Below are 20,575 nucleotides of genomic sequence, written 5' to 3'. Positions count from 1 at the left end.
TCCACTACCATGTTAGGATTCAGTCTTGGAGATTTCTTTGAGGATTGAAAGAGATCCAAAGATGGTGCAACCTCAGTTCACAGCTGTCTTGAGGACTGAGTCGACAGAAACTATCTCTGCAGAAAATATTTTCTGTGGAAACATCACCAGAATCCAACAAAAGAAAGAACTGGTTTTCATTGAACATAGGGAAACCTCGTTATTTCTAAGCTTTGGATTGGATTCTTGTTCTCCCCCATCTGTTCCACAAGCTGAATCTAGAGGAAGAGTAAGGAGAGGGAAGCTTCTCTAGATTCCTCAGCCAAGTCTCCCTCTGCTCACCCACTGTGATTGGAAATTGAGACTTGCCAGGCCAAGAGCAGTCTTCTTGGACAAGCTTCTAATGTGATTGGGTTGCATTCAGCCCTGAGCGATATGAGAGCAGGTTTTCTGGTTCTGTAAGGTCTAGGCTTCTACGGAGCAAAAGACACTGTGTTGTAGAGCTTGCTGACGTGCTCCTCCACAAAAGGCACTCCACAAGAGACACCTGGTGCTTCAGGTGTCACCAGGCATTGCAGCTGTGCTCTCCTGTGCCCACGGCTGTAACTCGACCCACACACGGCATGGCCAAGTCTCCAAAGGCATCTTGCATGGGTGGGCTCAAACACTAGAATCCATATGTATTACTCATTTGGTTCAAGAGGTCACTTCTGTAAAGGGCTATGAATTACAGTGTATCAGGGCTGGTGAGTCATGTGTAAACTGAAACGCAACCAAAATATCATTCTGTTATGAAAGGAGGAAGTATAGCTAAAGACAAGTAAATACAAAGAAAGTGTTGTGTGCGGGTTAAGTGCTTGGACTCTGAACCAGGGCTTGAAGATTGGTTCCGCAATCTGCTACACTGTGTGACCCTGAACAAGTTAACTAAATGTATTCATGTCTCAGTTTCCACATCTGAAAATGGATATCATGAGTCCCTACCTCATGGAGTGGTTGTGAGTATTAAACATGTTACTATATGTAAAGCTTTTAGAAGAGCACCTCCCAGGTAGTATTATACATTTATTAGTTACTGACTATGCCTCACTGAGAGAAACACATACATCCAATCAATAGACATTCATCCCAAAACAAATTAGAGCTCTGGCTAAAATTGAACTGCCAACATGTCTGGAAACCTAGACCTTCTAGACACTTCTAGAGACCTCAGTGTCTCTAAAAATTACAGTTACTTCAAAAATGAGATTGGCTTTCTTCTGAGGCCCTGAGGTATCCATCACTGGGCTTTTCAAGCTGTGAATGGATGGCTGCTTCTCTGAAGAGTTTGTGCCTACATGTAGAAATCAGGACCAATAGTTCTAGGACTGTCAGTCTTTGACACCTAGTCTAAATGAGAAGAGCAAAAACGTCCCTGAAATTCATTACAGAGAAGGACCCTAAGAAAAATGACAAATGAGGAATTGTGGAGGGATGACACAGGTAAGGCCTGTGTCAGGAAGATATTTCCATCTTCCAAATTTTTCCTAGGATCCCTGCCTGTAGCAAATGACTTTGGTACCACTTATGAAGAACCATTCCCAAGGAGATCATATACTTTTTTCTAGTTTAATTGAGATAAAGCAAATTTATCCAAATAAATTGATACTTTTACTTCATATAATTGTGGAAATCCCATTACTTGGTTTAACCAAGAGACAACATTATTTTGATTTTTAAAAAAATGTAAAAATGTCACACAGTCGATTTGACTTTGGGGGAGAGCTATACAGTTCTATGAAATTTAATACACGTATAAATTAATGTAACCATCACCACAGTCAGGATATAGAACAGTTCCATCACCCCAAAAGCTTCCTCATGCCATCCCTTTATAATCACACCCTCCCCTGAGCCATAACCCCTGAAAATAACTAACTTCTTCTCTGTCTCTAGAACTTTGTCATTTTGAGGTGTTATATAAATGGGATTACACAATATGTGACCTGGTGAAACTGACTTATTTTACTCAGAATAACACCCCTGAGAGCCATCCAAGTTGCATATTCCAATGTAGGGATGTACGGCAGATTTTTTATCCATTCACCTGTTGAGCGACATTTGGGTTGTTGCCAGTTTGGGGAGATTATGAATAAAGCTGTTGCTAACCTTTGTATACAGTTTTCGCATTCATATTTTTATCCACTAGTGCTTAACAATTTTTATCTTAAAGTTTTCTTGATCTTTAGAATATTCATCTTATGGATTCAGGATCATTATATCATTATTTTATCTCCATGGATACACTAGAGATCTTTAGAAAACAACCTTAGGAAAAAACTTTCATCCTCCTACAATCTTCTAAAACAGGCTCCCAAATCTTTCTGTCCAGTGGAATTTGTAATCTTCATCTCTTCTTTTAAGATGCTATCTTTAAAATTATTTTTAAATCAAAGTAAATTAAAATGTGTTCTGCTTTGATGTTTGCCTGTTTTGCATTTTACTGCGTTCCTTTAATTTTTTCGATTAAGAAGCATCAATCATGCAAATTCTACATTCTGAAAATAAGTTCTCAACTTGTGGTCCATAGACCAGTAGCATCAGAATCACCTGGGAACTTGCTAGAAATACAAAGACTTAGGCCCTATACCCCAGATCTACTGAATCAGAAACTGGGAGTGGGGCCTGGAAATCTGCCTTTTAAAGGACCCTTCAGGAGATTCTGAGGCATGTGCAAGTTTGAGAACACTGTTTTCAGGAAAGAAGCCTCCTGTGTGGTGAGAAGAAAGTGTTCCACAGTCTGAGACTTGCCCTTGAGATTACATAAGAAAACTCATATTTGTTTTCTTCTGTAATATAATCCATTTAAGGAATAGGATGGCTCCTTTTTGTTAAAATATGAGCCCTAGCTTACCAACTGACATTTATAAGACAGACAATATAGTTCATTTTGGTAACTGGGGCAGTAACATGGAATCAAAACTTAAAATCTACAGAAATCCCTAACTCCTCATTTGAAATAAATTCATCAACCTATCCCGTTTCTATCTTGCCATTTACCAGGGCTGATGAGACGTGGACAGGAATAAATGCAAGTTTCCTCTCTTCATTGACTCTGTTTGTTACCCTATCCTTCATGGGATTGTGTTCATTAATAATGAAATAAATGAATTCAGAAGGAAAAGGATGTAGAAAAGCAGCTAGCCTAGGTCACCCCATCAATGATCTAGCAATGATAAATTTCTCCTTTTATGATATAATGAGATTGCAAATTTATATATGTATATAATGTATATATCAATACACACTTATTTATAAAAGAATATGCATATTTATTTTGGTATTCTGTTCTCTCTTCAGAAAAAAACACAACAATAAAATTATAGCTAATCTCTTAGTCCCTGTTTATTCCAAGTAAAGCTAGAGAATAATTAAGGCATATGATGGATTAGCCAGGCTAGGAATTTAAAGCTATATTGTCTCTGTATATAATGCCAAATATATTGCTATCAGATGGATTCTTATATATTTTCCTATAAATAGTATTTCCAAGATTTTCCACAGCTTCAGTTTAGCTAAATGAGCAGACAAATAAGATTATATTGGTTGTTAGTTTGCTTCAGGTCATGGAATAAGATTTAAATATCTAATTAATAAAAATTAAGCATTGCCCCTAAATTTCTCTGTCCAAATATTTTAGCAAAGTCATTACCTTTGACAAATAGTTTAGCAGGGTGATTACACCTACTACACTTAACTTCTTTCAGGGTAAGGCTGAAACTTCTGTTAACTTCACCACTTCCTTTATCTGAGAAACTGACTCCCTGAGGGTAGAAGGATGAAAAGGCCACTTTGATCCTGTACATCTGCCAAAAGCAACTGTCACCCATGTGCCAAAGAATGAGTGTGTGCATCCAGGTGTTTGGGGTTTGCTTGGTAGAAAACAAACTGAGAACAAACAATCTATGAAGAAAGCTCATACTGACTAATTCTAAATTCTAAATTAAGTTTTCCAGAAGATAATTTCAGGGGAAACACACTGGTCAAAGCTGATTATTTCATCCCCAATATCAGTAAATTTCATAAATATGTGTTGTCAGGCCTGCTGAAAATAAGTGTATCTGTCTAGTATTAATTCTTCCCCCTGGGGCAGAAGGTAGTGCATAAATGAATCATGTAACACTTTTCCCAAACCTGACAAAGGGATAGCTTAAAACATATATTTGAAGAGCAAGGCAATATGCCTTAATAAAAAGTATCACAAGAGTACCTTAAAATGTGCATTGAAAAGCCAAAAACACCCCATGATCCATTAGAAAAAAAATGGAAAGGCAATTTTTCTTTCAACTCCATTTATCACTTAATATGCATCTTCAAAACTATTTCTCCATCTATGTTTTTAAAGTTTTTCACTTTCTGAAAAATTTGTATTTTCCATTAATCACTTATCCTTGGGCATCTAATCGACTCATACTTAAATGTGAACTGTTGAGTATCCTAAATCAGTAGGTTTACTTCAGACTAGTTGGGTGTTGAGTACAGATGTGGGTTTTGATGCACCATAATTTTATTGTGTTTTTTCTTCAGTGTTTTATTCAATTATGCAACATATATTGTTAACATCTTGTAAAAGCCAAGGCAAGGGAATCCCACCACTCCAAAAAATTGTTTTGTTTCTCTTTCTTTTTCAGTGATACATGGACAGATAATATATTATGTGGCTCAAACCAGAGGTTTACAGAATTTTCAATCCAAGTATTGATACACAATTTTAATTCAAGGTTCTTAAAGTTTTTAGTGTTTTAATGGATAAATAGCCAGTCCATACGGGAGAAAGCAGGAGGCACCTAACATTTCTTGAGTGTCTCTTATGTGCCAAGTATCTTATATATAACATTTAAGGGGAGTTTTGTTGTCCACACACTGTAGAAAGGAAATTGAAGCTCACAATTGTTAAGTAACTTGTTCAAGAGAGTAAGAGGGAGAGATGGAATTCAAACTTAGGTCATCTTAACTTCAAACCTATTACTCTGTCCATGTCAACAGGATAAAGTACGTCCCAAAGACAGGCAAAATCAGGAGCTAGTAACCCATGGCATTATACATGTGGCCACGAGTATAGATTTGAAATGAATGCAGATAAGTTTTCACCCCCTCTGCACAAGTATCAACAGCTAATTTCCATGTCCTTTTTCCTGGCTCCAATACCCCCTGATTCTTAATCGCTGATCTCCAGATGGGAGCTTCCAATTCTCTGTTTTTATTCAGTATGGCTAAGAAGTCTAACCTCACCATTTGGTTTATCATTGTTTCCCCAACATATTACAAAGAAAAAAATAAAAAAAAAAGGATGAAATATGCATCTTTCTTCCTTCCTTAGACAAGCATCCTCAAATATGCCACTGCTGTGACCACAGCTAAGGGGTAGGTCAGTGAGGACATGACATAGGCACAAAAAGTCCCTTTCACACAAGGGGATTTCATAAATATCAGCTAACATTTCCAGTGCAAAAACATTAAAATAGCCACCCCACAAGTAGCATTTGATCAAAAATGACTGAAAGATAAACTCACAGAATCAGTAGGGGAATACTGATTTTCATTTATCACCATCCCTGTGGCTTCAGCAAATGATTCACCTAGGGCTACAGAAATCTTGGATCTCTATATCGATATGAAATTTTGCCAAGAGAAACAAGGCAAATCAGAGCATAGAAAGAGCAAGCCAAGTTAAGTACTTTCCCACAGAGCGTAACAAGTGGCACTAATAACCTAATCAATACAGAAATAAGTACAGATTTTTGTGACAAATGGTCACATGGTAGCTTACCCAACAGTTTCAGAAAAACAGCACATTCCTTTCCTCTAGAGTTTCCTTACCTTTTATCAGTGTACTTTGTATCAGTTGGCTTTCAGTCAACTCAATATATTAGGTAAGATTACCAAAGCTTGGAGTAAAGTATGTCAGTCCCTTCAAATTTGAAGATCTAAGTCTGTCTCACTGCTGTGAATTCTTTGACTAACAGTGCAAACCATTTGATTCCTGCCTAAGCCTGAGAATCTAATCAATAAATGATGAAACAAGTGATAACCCCTTGTCTTTTCTTAAAACATCAAAACCAATCTATTTTCCCATCTAAGTCAAAACAATGTGGTAATGTTTTCTAGTGATTCAATTGATTTTAGAGGTTGCTTTTCTTGCTAGATCAGTTGGATTAATCTCTGATTATAAAAATGGACTTCTGTTGGATATAACTACCAGTTTCATCTGTAAAGTGTACAAATCACAAGGCGATCACAATTTTATTTGAAATAATTTCTAGTTCTTAGATAATTGTCCCAAATTGCTCCTGGGAGGATGATAAGACTACCCTTTCTACCAGACACCTAGTTAGTTTTCTTTGTAAATCAGCACTAGAGCAGAGACTCCTATCCCAGGTGAGGCACCATTTCATAGAGATAATGAAATACTGCATGTGACTTTGTGCACACAGGGAATTCTGAATCAGCCATGCCCAAACCTCTTCTTCAAAGCTCCTAATGCCCAACCAAGCTTAGAAAAGGTCAGGCCCTAGTGTCTAGGCAAGGAACATTTTCTGGAAATAATGGCCTGGAGTAGAAATTTTTCAGAAGCCCTTTCAGCACTGCACCATTGGCATGGAAGTGATTACCATGGCTGTGCTGAAAATGGTCTCCCATTATGCATGAGCAAAAGAGCCAGGACAACTGCCACATCATGAAAATATTCTCCTCAGGATGAGGAGGGATCTTAAGGATATTTTATTTATGCAGGCCTATGGAATCAAGCCAACAATGTGATGAGGACAAAGCAAACTCTGAAATTACAAGCACCAGGATAAGAATAAATACCAAGTACTGGGAAAAACACTTTGTATGTAAATTCTTACAAAATTCCATTTTTGAAATGAGGAAGCTGCAGAATCAGATCTGAACTTGTCCAGTATCCCAGATCGACTTTTCCTAATCAACTATTTTGATAAGCTCTCCTAATCATTCCACTCTTACTTGGGAGCATTAACTTCATTTCCAAGAAATGAACATTAAAAAAAAAAGCATCATCAAAATTTACGAACAATGCAATATTAAAAAAGCTAAGTATAAACTTCCATTCACTCATTTCCAAGGAAAACAAAAAAAAAAAGCATCATGAAAAGTTATGAACAATGCAATATGAAGTGATCCATTAATATTACACAAATGTCACTGAATCATAGAAATTATAAACTGGAAGATCTTAGAAATCATCTGGTGTAATATGGTTGTATTATACACCATTTATAAAGGTAGATTCTTTCTCAGTGTTTCAGGGCAAAGTATTTGAACACAAACCAGATTTGAGGCAATGTATCCAGATACCTCCCTGTCTCCAAATACATAAATCTTTAACTTGACTTATTTTTGCTAATGGAAAGAATTACATACCTAAAAAAATCATCATCACCACCATCATCATCCTTCAGATGACTACACATTAAATCTTTTATTCCTCTGCAATTTTCCTACAGAATCATTCCACTTCCCTCTAATCACAGGCACTATTTTTTTTTAATTTATTAAGCCTTTTATAATTTTCCAGTTTCCTTTCTCAAACACACAATATGGAATCTCACAATAAATTCAAACAATAGTTTGTCTTAAAAAAACACAGCTACTTTTTATTCCTAAACAAGTATTCTGATTTGACACGATCAGAGAACTTTGGTCACATTCACAATTCGTAATCCCAATTCAATTTGAATCAGGTGCTTGCTGTCCTAGTAAGTAATACTGCAAATGTGCCATATTATGGGATCAAAAAAGAGAATATGAATAGCTCTTCCCAGTTCCATGTACATTTGTTGATCTCCAGTTTCTCTTGTTAGTGAACTGGTTTTAGTTTGTGGCCTATCACCATCAACAAACTACTGACCAGTAGTATGCTTTCTAGAAACAATATGCTATCCACCCTCAATGTATTCTATCAATTTTCCTAATTAACTTTACAGGTAAAGAGAGATTTTTCTAACTTTTCAAAATTAATTGCTTTATCATCCAAGATATTATTCATCTGTCATTCTGAATTTTCCTTAACCTTTTAATCATTCTTTTCATTGTTCAAAATGTTAAAATGCATACCTTTCTTCCAAATGCCTGTAAAATCCCAAAGAGCCAGTTTTCCTAAATATTTAGCATGGGACCTGACACAGAAAATCTTCAAAAAGCATTTGACAAATAAAAATGAAGGAATGACATTGCTATCTGATACAAGGACAAGTCTTGCTAACTATCACACAAGAACTTAGCTGACTTTTCAATTCAGCTTGCATGGAAGTTCCCCTGCTTTGATAGTGTGGCCTGGAACATATTTTTCTGGCTCCCTGGTGAGAATACCAGCTGTGTCAGAATCTATTGCTTTCTGCCTATTCCTAAAGCCTGACATGCTCTTAGAGAAGAGAATATGCCCTGTATTTCTTTAAGTTAAGACACTAGGTTTTGGTTTTCTTTGGAAAGTGGAGTGAATAGAAGTTTATACTTAGCACTTCTGAAGAGTAGCAGGTAAATTCAGAAAGCAAATTCACTCCATGCTTAATCAGCTGAACCCCTTCTTTGAGGAGTAGATTACTTTTACAGATAAGGGTAAAACATTAGTCCAGTTCTCAATGGTCCTGGATACTTCACTGGTTTGCCATTTAATCCCATCAGCATTCCCATGTAGCGGGAAGAGAGTTGTATCTCTCCTGGCTTAGTCAAAGCTATTCTATTTCAGGCATGAAGCAGACATCTGGAAGCACCCAATTTGCTGGTCTCTTCTTTTTTCCTAACTCATAGCTATCTTTGAATCCAGCACTGCCTGTGTACCCAGTCCATTAGAGATGTGACTTCTTTCCCCACTCCCTGGGTCACTTTCATCATGGTTAATTCCTCCAAACGCACACATCCAGTAAAGATGAATTGTCTCTAGTTTTGTATATTTAGAAATTGTCTGTGAACTCACCTTTGCCTCACCCCCTTTCCCATGATTCAAATTAACTGGGTGTCAACTGCAATTCCCTTTCACATAGATGGAAAAGTTAAATATTTATTCAGTTTAAGCAAAGTGAAGTTTAAAGGGCCATGGTATCTGAAGAAGCAATTTCTTTGTAAGGGACAAAGCAATCTAGTGCAGTTATATTTCTATATTTAGGGGCATATATTTGTTCTCTTTTTCCAAAAGATGAATGTGAAATTCACTTAAGCTGAAAATTCAGGGGAAAAGTGCAATTAAAACTTTACATAGAACTGATCCTAAATCGTGACCATTAGTTGCCATCAATATAAAGGTCAATCTCTAATTCAACAAACTTGGATTCATTATCTGCCACATACAATGATTATACTAGCCAAGAAATGCTAAGGACACTGAAAAAAATATATTGCTTGAGAGTTAAATAACTTTTTTGCTTTATATGAGTTAGTTAAATGACTCTTGTCTTTAAGCATGTTTATTATGCTGGATTCTGGCTAAATTTAAAAACACACACACACAAAAAAAACCTGTCTACCCTTTCCTTGTTTCTGTCTGTCTGTTTTCCAGCAAATATCAGAATAATGAAAGATTATCAATTTATTTTCAGGCTCCCTCTGAGAGTTTCATTGGATAACTTTCTAAGCGTGTGCTTCCCCAAAAGAATGGATGCCACCCAATTTACAATAAAAAAAAACTCCCAAATTATTCAATGAATCTACTGCATTGCAAAGCCCACATTCTCCTGTACTGAACTCTACTTGTCTCCATTTCCTGACAGAAGAACTGATTCCACCCCAATTATGGCAGAAGTCTCTACCCTCCCATGGCCATTTTCACACAGGAGCAGCACAGACTCATTTCAGGAAAATAAATACAGCTATTTTAGAATCAGAGGACAGATCAGCTGCCCTCTCCAAACTGCTCACTCAGTGCTTGGTGACAAGAACCATAACCTTCCTTGTACGCACTGAGAAGCCTCTCAGAAAGCCCAAAGCTCCACTTGTTTTAAAAGTCTTGTAGTTAGTTGAAAAAGACTTCTCATCTCCTCTGTCTCTCCAAGTCTCTTGCTCCCGGCATAGAATTCAAGGTTTCTTTCATGGATCATTTCCAACCCCTTCCCATTCAATAGTTTATCTCTTTGGGCCACTCCTTTAAGGTGGTAGAAATTACACATCTAAAAATGTCTTAGCGACATAATGCCTATATATTCATTTTTAAAATTAATTCCAAATTGGGGTCGTTCCTTTTCTTAGAGACTGACAGAATATAACGACCTTATTGAGCATCACGATCCTTATACAATGCACACCTCTGAGATTAGTGACTTGGCTTCTTGGCTTGGCCTTCCATACTTCACAGGCAAAGAAAGAGTGAAGGTAGTAACTGATTTAACTGTCAAAAACATTTTGGGGTGGCAGCCAGAAGAGATATATGGTCTGAATTTTTTTTTTAAAAAGCTTTCCTCTTAAAGAGAGGTTATTCTAATTTATTTAAAAAAGATAGGCTAAATCTCTATATATACTTTTTATTTCAAAGGATAACGCTTTCTTTTTAGTAAACAATAACTATGTTCCGGGTGCTCTGCTTCTTCTTCAATCCTGCAAGTTAGGTTTTATCCCCACTTTGTAAAGAAGGAAAGGGAAGCAATGCAGAGTTGGCTAAATTGCTAACGTCATGTAACTATTATGTTGTTTGGATTGGGCTGGTATCACTATACAATTTTCTCTGAGGAGGCTCCAGCTATCTGCAGTATCTTCAATCTGCAGGACCCCATGGAGTCCCATGCTTCTCCTGCACAAAACCTTCCTTCGTCACCCACAGCACAGTCATCTGCTCCCTCCCCCATTAGTTTTAACATGGCTTTCTAGGGGAAGCGCCACTAAACTCAAAATATCCCTCTGTATACAACTACCCACGTCACATCTGACAAATAAAACGGACGTTAGACTTATTTGCAGAATAAAATAACATTCTTCCTTAGTTCTGGGTGAAGACAATTGTTATAATAGTAATTACACATTAAGGTGTACAGTTGTTAAGATTTAACAATGCTAGGAGTAAGCAGTTAGCAACACCATGTACATCTGACATGATTATGTGCTATATTATTTTATCTTTCCAGAACCATATTAGTGATTATGTAAAAATATCAGGAATAGAAAAAGATTTTAATCTTCATAAAAGAAACACATGCTGTGATCAAAGTTCACACCAATGAAGAATTATTAATAGCAGCTAGTTATTTGCAGCAGAATCTTTGAATTCATCTTCAGAGCTAAACCAGTTGTGTGATACTTTCTTAAAATCTTACGATAACACCATCATCTCTAAGTAAATTTAATATATATAAATAAGTATAAAACTATCTAATTTAAAGGCTTGATCATTCTCATAAATCAGCTAAAGAAAAAAGATCATAGATATGATCACAAAATCCAGTCAATTAAATAATTTGGCAGAATTCAATAGCAAGTTTAATAATAACTATGTGCTATGTTAGCTTGAAGAATCATCATTTGACTATCAACTTTAATTTTCTTTCTCTTAAAAAAGGAAAATTACATGCCATATTTCCAATAAAAAGGTTTTTGAACACTCCCATTTTAAAAATGTCAAACATTTTAAGCTTGTAGTGGCTATCTGAAGCTTGCAGTCGCTTCTGAAATCTTGAATCTGTTACATACTCACACGGAATCTACTTGTTTTCTGCCCAATAATTCTTTAATGATTAAATAAATCAGATGTTAATAAGATTGGGGTTTCCACCCAAGTTCCATACATATTAACATGGTAAACATAAGAAAGGCACATCAATATAGAGTATAGGTATTTTCCTATCAAAAAATACCAGACCTTCGTGTCAGAATTTTTGCTTGAGGTTTTAACGATGCATAAAAAGCTGCAAAATCAATTTGATAGCCTTTTATTTTCCTATTGAGTTTAGGAGCAAATAAAAGTTAATTATGGGTAGTTTCTGAATTTTAGGGAGTTTACTGCCCTTCTTTCACCCTCTGTTGACCAGTGGTTTGACTCTTTGCGATCTATGTGACCATGGTGAGACTACCTGAAATCCACCCCAAAATACTGAGCGATTAGAGCATAGTTGAGTTTTCTGATAATGTGTTAAGGAATATTTGATTTGGACTTACTAGGCTGTAAAATGTTTTGAAGTATATATTCAGTTTTGTTCTCTGAAGATGTTCAAATATTTTAGTTCAATTGTTGGTAATTATTCTCAATTTTAATTAGATCAAAATGTATCTACATACATTAAGTTCATTAACTTTTCTCTTTCCTTTAAGGTAGAATTCTACTGATTAGAATGTTCTGCATTGAGTGTCATGTCTTGGCAATTAGAAGGAAATCTGGTAGGTATTTGAGGACCTGATTTCTATTCCATTAGAAATAGTCCAGATTCTTATCTTGAGTATTTAATGTTTAATAAAAAATGCAACCAACAATAACACCAGTGTAAAAGAATGAGTATTCATTCTTAGTAATTCCAGCACTAAATTTGGTTCTTCTTTTCAATGTCTCTATCCCAAGAAATTATTTCCTAGCTTGTGTGGGTGTCAGGGAGCGATGACTGGGTTTATGTAGGTAAGTAGGCTTTGTGACTCTGTCTCAATTTTAAAACCCTACAAAAAAATTATATCTTACATTATGCAATTCTTCATAGAAAAATTACCCACAACATGCCAAATAAACCTCTAGAAAATTTGACAAAATATTTGAATTACAAGTGATGTAACTGTTTTCCTGTCCAAAATCTTGAATTCTTCCTTTCAACTAAAATCAAATTTTATTTGCAATGATCTTAAAACCAATGTTATTATTTGCAGAAGTCATTTTGTTAACAAACTCTTCATATTTTGTGTGTTATACACAATGGATTTCTTATTTAAGAATTGTATCATTTTAAAGCAGTGTGAAATGTGAGAATGTAGTAAGAGGCCAGTTTTTAAAAGGGAAAATTATTATTGGATTCCTCCTCCCTTTACCTGAAGAAAATGAAATGAGTTTCTGTTGATAGATAAAAGGATTAATCATAAGGTACATTACTTTAAATATACCGTATGAATTTATGACTGAAGAATAATTATGAATATTTGCCTTGAGCTAGACAATTTTGGACTAGTTCTGCAGCATTTTAATATGTCACAGTGGCAATTTTATCTTAATAGGTATCACTTGATTATAAAACATAAAATATCTTATATAACTGTCTCATATAACATTGATATGTATATTAAAAAACTTCCTGAAGACATTTCCTTGGGAGAAGTGTATAGAGGAATTTAAAATATTGATCTACTGTGGACATAGACAGTGACTAACACTCTCCCAGGGTGGGGATACTAGGATCGTTTTTGGCAGCTAGGAAAGAGGGGCATAATATGATGCTAAGGATTCAATTGGAAAGTAGAGAGCCAATTTGGTATATTCCAGCTAATCCCTTTGCTTTTGTTGTTTTTTCCAATATCTCTCCAATTGTCCCAATATAATTCCTGAAATTCACTTTTCAATTTGCCTGCCCCGCTATTTCCCAGGGCACGACTATGTTCCAGTAATTTTAGAGAAATGTATGTTCAAAATGTTATATATGCATTTTTTAGGCCTTAAGAAAATATCACCAAACTATGGAAGATTTCATGACCACAAGATAGCAATGTTACCAAACGTTTAAAAACTGCTGTGTGAACTTGATGTTCTGTCTGAAACACTTTATTCGTTATCACGTACATTGTATTTAAGATATAAATAGTACTAAATATTTCAGATCCCAGCTAATATCTAATCTTCACAGAAATCAAACGGCTATGATGTAAATACAAGTAATAAATACATTCAATATCTAGGGCCAAATATAATCCAAGATGAGGAAAATTAATTTAAATTATGAGACTCTGAGGCTCTGAAGAAAACCAATTTATTAGACTCGGCATCAATATACCTTAAAAGAAAATAACACTTATAAGTAAAGACAGCCTGTGAAAAACAAATCTAGTCACAGACATATCTTGCAATATTCTTTTTCACCTTCAACAGTCAGTCCTTCAGCATTTGCTTATATCACTGCGTGAATCTAGTTTATCGTATCTAATATAATGGTTATAATGAAAAACAAGAGAAAGCAAAGTCAGCCGAAATACAGAGTTTCCGGAGCCAAGGAGTCCATAAAAACATAAAGATACTTTGTCTAAAGAGAGGAAGTGTATGTTTTATAAGTTCATCATTACTGACTTAAAATACGTTCAGAACTTCCCAGGTGACATAATGTATTATTAAGGAAGCCAATTCACTTTGTGATTAGAGAGTTGCAAATTTATAAAGACGCTACCACCATGTGGTGCCAGTTAGAACGATGCCAGTACTTACCATTTGAAGAAATAGCTTTCGGTGTCAACATCACTGTTACACCCCATTCTTTTCTAACCTTGACATCAAACAGATCTGAAGTAAACTAACTTATATACAAATGGTATATACAATTTCCAACCTCAAGGGCTTCAAACTATCTCACCATACTAATGAGAATTCTCAATTCCTATTCACTTCTGGCTACATTGTATATTGTGTTTTCAGTGGCTGACTCATTCCACACTCTACTCATACAGCTTATCATTATCTTGTCCACAGACAAAGTACACATTGAATTCAGATGAGAATGCCCACTGACCTGAAAAGCTCCAGAAAGGTGTCAGAATCCTGGTCCAAATGGCATGACCACTAAGGGAAATATTACAGCCAGTGTAGAATGTTTCCCCCCACTAGAAGTACTAAGTTAAAAAAACAAACAAAACAAACAGTAACTCCTTGCAATGTATTTCCCTTTGTAGTTTATTTTTTGTTGATTTTTTCCACAAAAATTGGCAAAATCCAGATCAACTTTGCACATTGTCCTAACAGCTCCATTTAAAAGTAATTATATGACTAACTTCCCATTTAAGATAAACTCTCACTCTTATGTTTATTAATTTTGAAACCACTTAAGCATTTTGTCTAATTAGCTTCCCTCTGAACAAAGAAATAACCTCATTATAGCATGCTGTTAATATAAAAATGAACGACAGAGACCTTTCTGATTGAACATTCTCACTTTCTACCTCAACACAGGTGTTCTGTATATATGCAAACATTGCATAGAGATGGCTTCTTGTATTTTATGCGCTATAATTTTAAGATACTATGCCCCTCATTACAGCATTCCGAAAGTTACCAGTGCTGCTTCAGCTATCTACATTTTTTATATTTAACTTTCATTAAAACAATCTATGGTGCTTATCTCAAAGTAAGAAGAAAAGACAGCCCAAATATTCTGTCAAGTACAACCAGAACTTCCTCCTTCATTTAGTTACCCACAATTCTGAACCTAGACCCCTAACTCATAAAAGAAAATGAAAAACATTTCACAAGGCAGAGCTTCAGATGATCACAGTTTCTTAGAAGGCTATTAGTTATTTTATGCCCAAAACGCATTGTAAGCTCCAAACCCTTCACTGGAACAAGATTTAGGAATCTGAAATTATTTCTGCACTCCTCACACCCAGGAAGATGATGACTTGTATTAAAAATAGGATGCATGTAGGAATTCCCCAGTTAATATCTCCCTCAAGTTTTAAGGCACTCAAATTATTGAGTCTTCTTTCTAAGAATCATTGAAAAGGTTTGTGGAAACACCTACCAAACTACTTATGGGTAAGGCTCTCATTAAAATCAATTGACTTCAGTTAATACAATATATTAGGACCTAATTAAAATTATCGTATCCAGCAGCCAGTCTTTACCTTTCCAAATATCCTTCTCCAGTATCCATAACTACGCATTGCTCTGTCTTCCATCATGCTTCTTTTATTGCTGAGTGAGGTGCTCACTCCTTCATTAAATAGCATTAAAAATAGACTGCACAGAACTCCCCAGTGGAGCATGCTCTAACAAGGCTAATGCTACTGTTCTCAAGGTAACCAAACTCAGCTGGGATCTAAGAGGGAAAGTCACTGGGAGATTAGCAATTTGCAAATCTAATAGGGCACACAAACCTGCCTCACTCTGAGCTGAATACTGTAAAAAAGAAATCAGCGTGTAGTGAAATTAAGTCACCAGAAATTGCTGAAAGTCAATTTCTGGAGCTGTATAAGTTTCTTTAAATATGCCTCACCAGAACAGGTTACTCTGTTAAATTGGCTTTCATTTAAAGCAACTTAGTTACATTATTTATCAAGTAACATAAATCATCTAAAAAATCAGAAATCATGCTGACAGGGTAAATTAACACATACATGATAACAATCTAAATGTCTTAAAATTACATTTAAACCAAATCATAATTGTATTAATAAGCTAAAGATAGTAATAGATTGTACTTTTGTATTTTTTTGTGAGAGGAAGTGTACACCACCAAGAATACACCCAAGTTCACACTCCAGAAAAATCTAAAAATATTCTGTTAGCTAAAGTTGGTAAAAAAAAGTAAAAGAGTGTGGTAACAAAGGAAGTGCAGAATTGAACACAAAGAAATACATACCTTAAAAAAAAACCATACAAATGGAAAAGAGTGCATACATAATCTCTCACATGCAATACGCATTAGGAGTGCAGCAGAAGCAATCACTGCCAAGATAGCAGATTACTCGACTATTTGAACAAAGCATAGCTAGAACCCACAGCTTCCAAATGACTGCTTTTCATGAAAATGACATTGACAAAAATCCTATTAAGACATGTGAGCCCTGTGGTAACACAGAACATCAAAGAAATAGTGTATTTATTTTCAAGTGAGTATCAAAGGTTTTCTGACTTTCACCAAATCAAAAATGGTCTGTCAATCTCCATTTCTTGGTTTTCTTAAAACTCTCACAGCAGTTTTGATCTCCTAGGTGGATGAGCAGGAGGTGGGAATCATATAGTTTATTCGGGATTTGAGCATAATCTTTCAACTTTGAGGACTATTGCTCTTGTTTGGAGAAGCTCAAGTGCCACATCAACACATCTAAAAAATCTGAAACCAAAATGAGTATCTGCACTCTAAACACTTTCCTATTAAAGTGGTTTCTACCAGTCTTGCATTGTACTTACTAGCTTCCCATCTCCATAACTTTGAATTCTCTTTGGTTTTCCTTTTAGGCTTGGACTCTGCCCTTATCCTACATCTGCAGGAGGTGATGTAGTACTGGACCTGAATTGCAGACATCTACAGCCCACTCCATTATATTTCTAGGCATAAACATCAAGTGAGTCAATTAGTCTTCCTAAGAAACTTTCTAAACACCTAATTCAACTCAATTTATCCATCACGTTAAACACACACACACACACATGCACACACACACACACACACACACAAACCAGTTAATTGCAATTGGAGGTTGCAATGAAACCCAGATTGCAAACGTGCGAAAATAATACTGACCTTTTTTTTCCCCGAAATTCCTTTGGACCCAGGACCCCAGTCCTACAAGGACAACAAACGGATTTTAACTTCTGTCCCTAGTATAGTTCTCTTACAAATGAAGTAAAAGCATTCCAAACTTCTACCAAGAAACCCTCAAAAACTGACTTCTCCACTGAATAGCGTTTCCTTTCTCTTCAACTGACTTCTAGCCTTCCATTTCTGCCTTATTTGGGGGAGGTGGAGTTCACCCCTCCTTGGACAATACGTAAAAATGCAATACATATGTAACTTCAGCTTTCTACAAACATGAAAAAGAAATACAAACGAGAAACAATTGAAAGAGGAAAGCTCAGAAAGAAAGAAAAAGAGAAAAAGAAATCCACAAAAGGCGTACAGTGTTCACGTCGGAAGACCTTGAAAATTACCTTGACAGAACAGTGGATATCCCCCCAGCGTCTTGGTGGCCTTGATTTATTTGGTGTTTAGTTTTGGTTTTTATTAATAATATTGTTTCTCAATGATTGATTTGGCTGGATTTGTTTGGTTTGGCTTTTGGCTTGGCTTTTTTTTTTTTTTTTTTTTTTTTTTTTTTTTGGTCGATTTATTTAACTGTTAGTAAAGCGAGCCTTCTGCAGCGTCCGCTGGACTCCCGGCACAGCTGCGGAAACGGTGGTGGCTGCGGCTCGCGTCCCCGCTGCCCCTGCTGTTGGTGGCTGCTCCCAGCGCGCTCAGAGGCCGCCGCCGCCTTCCTCGCCCGGCTGGCTGTTGGGAGTGAGCGCGCCCCAGCCGCCAGTCTGCCAGTCTGCCCGTCTGTCAGTCACCCAGGCAGCTCAGCGCGGGGTTCTTGCTCTCCTGTGCTCCGCTCTTTGTAGCTGCTCCTCTCGCCGGTTGCCAGTCCGTGAGTCGGTCTGTCAGTCCTTCTTCGTCCGTCGGTCCCTGGACCAATGCGGGGTCCTTCTTCCCGTCTTCGGTGTCCGCAGTCTCACTCCCTCTCCCCCTCCGTGCCCCGGGCCGCTTCCCTCAGACGGAGGAGGGCGTCTGGGAAGGAGCACGCGAGTACTTCTCTCCCTCTTTCTCTCTGTCTCCCTCGTGAGGGCTCCCTTTGCCTCTCCCCTTCTCTCTGCGCTCCTGTTTTCCCCTCTCAGGCTGTCTGACTGCTTCCACCTGTCCGTGGCTGTCAGTCCCATCCAAAGACAGCCAACCTCGTCCGTCCCTCGGTCCTGCTCCCCTGCTTGCCCGCCTCCGTCGTCTGCCCCTCCACCCGGCCGTGCCCTCCCACGCGGCTGGCACTGCCGCCAGGGGCGGCGCCCGGCTCCTCCCCGCTGCCCCGACCCCGTCCGGTCCCCGTCCGGGTGGAGCGCAGCGTAAGCGATGCACGTGGCCCGTCAGCTGTTCGGGCCCAAGACTTCGGTTCTCCGACCCGCCACACCCTTGAGGTGGCCGCGGCCGGGCGCCTGCCTGCCGGTGCCCGAGCCTCTGCCACGGGACGCGGCCACAGCTGCCGGGGCAGGAGCGCGAGCACCTGCCGGGTGCACCCCGCGCGCGCAGTGCGCTCCATTCCCCCCCGCCGCTCTCCGCCAGCCCCAAGGCTGGAGACAAAGCGCATGAGCCACGCGCGGCAGCGTGAGCATCATTAATCAGAAGAAAACTGGCACGTTGCCCCTTGCCCCTCCACACCGCCTCCGGGCTCCCTGCCAGCCGGCGCACCCCCCGCCCCCACCACAGCCCTGTGCCTGAACCCTCCCGCATACCGTTCTGGGGGGCCGCCTCCCGACTCTTGGGGACACTTGGCGAAGCCTTGCTCCGCTCCCTTCCGCCGGCGCTTACTCTCCAGGCCAACTCTGCAGAGACAATCTCGCAATAATAACACCTCACCCCACCCAAATGAATCCGTAGCCTCAGGGCTCTCAGAGATTCGCGGCTTTGAGCAAGACCAAAAGTGCGGGGCGAGCGGCGCCAAGCGTATTCGCTGCGGGCGACTGCCGGTTCAGACCGCTGCCCACCCAACGCTGATTTAAAATTACAGAGGTGTTGCAGAAAACCCGAGCAGAGTAGGGCGTGGGGCAAGGAACAGAGTTGGCATCTGAAGGAATAAAAGCTCTGCTTTTTTCTCGTTTGTTTTGGAGATATATTTTTATTATCTGTAATTCTATTTTTTTTTTTTTTTTCATTGTTTTGGGGGCACACACACACAAACAAACAAACAAAAAAAAAATGGGAAAGGCGTCGTGGAGAGGGAAGAGAACGGACACGTTTCCGGAATACCGCCCACTCCTCATAAGTGAATGTAAAGCCTGCTTTCCAGCATTATTTGATTCTGGGCTTCTTTGCTAGGTTGTTATTAATGTGCAGCAAAATTATAGTTGTACATGCCTACATGGAATTGCCAAAGCTCATTTTGACTGTATCCAGCATTTCAGCTTCTGAAATGTAGACGCTGAATAACTGTGGATCTGGTGCAATGAATGCCCCATCCCAAAAGAAATCGAAAACAGAGAAAACCAACTTTTACCAGCTGCAGTTGGTAACTGCATGAATAGACAACAAATAACTAGCACAAACCACGTTATGAAAATTTCCATATCCTTTTAGTTTCACTTATTGATACCTGCCCCTAATGGCAGGCATTATAAATTGATTCATTAAAGGATGTGCCTTTCACCTTGTTAAATAAATGTAATTTCAACAGCTGTAGCCATGTTCATATATGCTAAGATACTGATTGTACATCTCAAACAGATAATATATGTACTTCCAGAAAAAGTGAAGGAAAAAAATGTGGATAGAGACCTACTGGCCCTTGATGAATAGATAATTACTTTGCAACTACTGAACATTTTCTCCTTTGGAGTTCAGCTCTTCCTGGAATAAGACCAAATATACTGCATGAGGTTTTAGGCAAACCAAGCTTAAGGGACTGAGGAGTGTTACCTTGATCTGTTTTTCCAGCATTTCTACTCAGTTGTCTCCAAAAGCATTTTGACAGGCACTTTCTCCATCCTTCCAGCCATATGGAATTAAAAAGGGAAAATTAATAAAAGTATTTCTAATTCACTCCCATTTCCTTTATCTTGAATCATGTTCTGAAAAACCTACTCTGCTTTGGGGGAAATTGTGCTAGGTTGTGATATACCATAAATTTGCACACTTGGGACAGCAGAAAAGGGTCAGTGTATTTTATTTCCCTTCTGTAAAGGACCACACCTAAGGATCTCGTG

The 20,575-nt window shown here is 38.0% G+C and overlaps 1 protein-coding gene across 2 annotated transcripts in view; it reads right to left on the bottom strand.

The window, feature by feature from the left end:
* Positions 1-17,913, bottom strand: part of ARPP21 (cAMP regulated phosphoprotein 21) — a 149,810-nt gene extending 131,897 nt beyond the window's left edge. The window contains exons 1-2 of one of the 2 annotated variants that reach the window (XM_037846943.1): positions 17,783-17,863; positions 17,376-17,417 (exon numbers count right to left, since the gene is read on the bottom strand). The gene's annotated coding sequence lies outside the window, so the exon portion shown is untranslated. Of the gene's footprint in view, positions 1-17,375; positions 17,418-17,782 lie in introns of both variants that reach the window. The other variant, XM_037846950.1, reaches the window with a different exon arrangement.
* Positions 17,914-20,575: the final 2,662 nt, after the last annotated feature.

The sequence above is a fragment of the Choloepus didactylus genome, chromosome 1 (assembly GCF_015220235.1).
Source record: "Choloepus didactylus isolate mChoDid1 chromosome 1, mChoDid1.pri, whole genome shotgun sequence".
Classification (NCBI taxonomy): Eukaryota; Metazoa; Chordata; class Mammalia; order Pilosa; family Megalonychidae; genus Choloepus; species Choloepus didactylus.
Note: the sequence above shows the minus strand (reverse complement) of the source record. Positions and strands in the feature narration are given on the sequence as shown.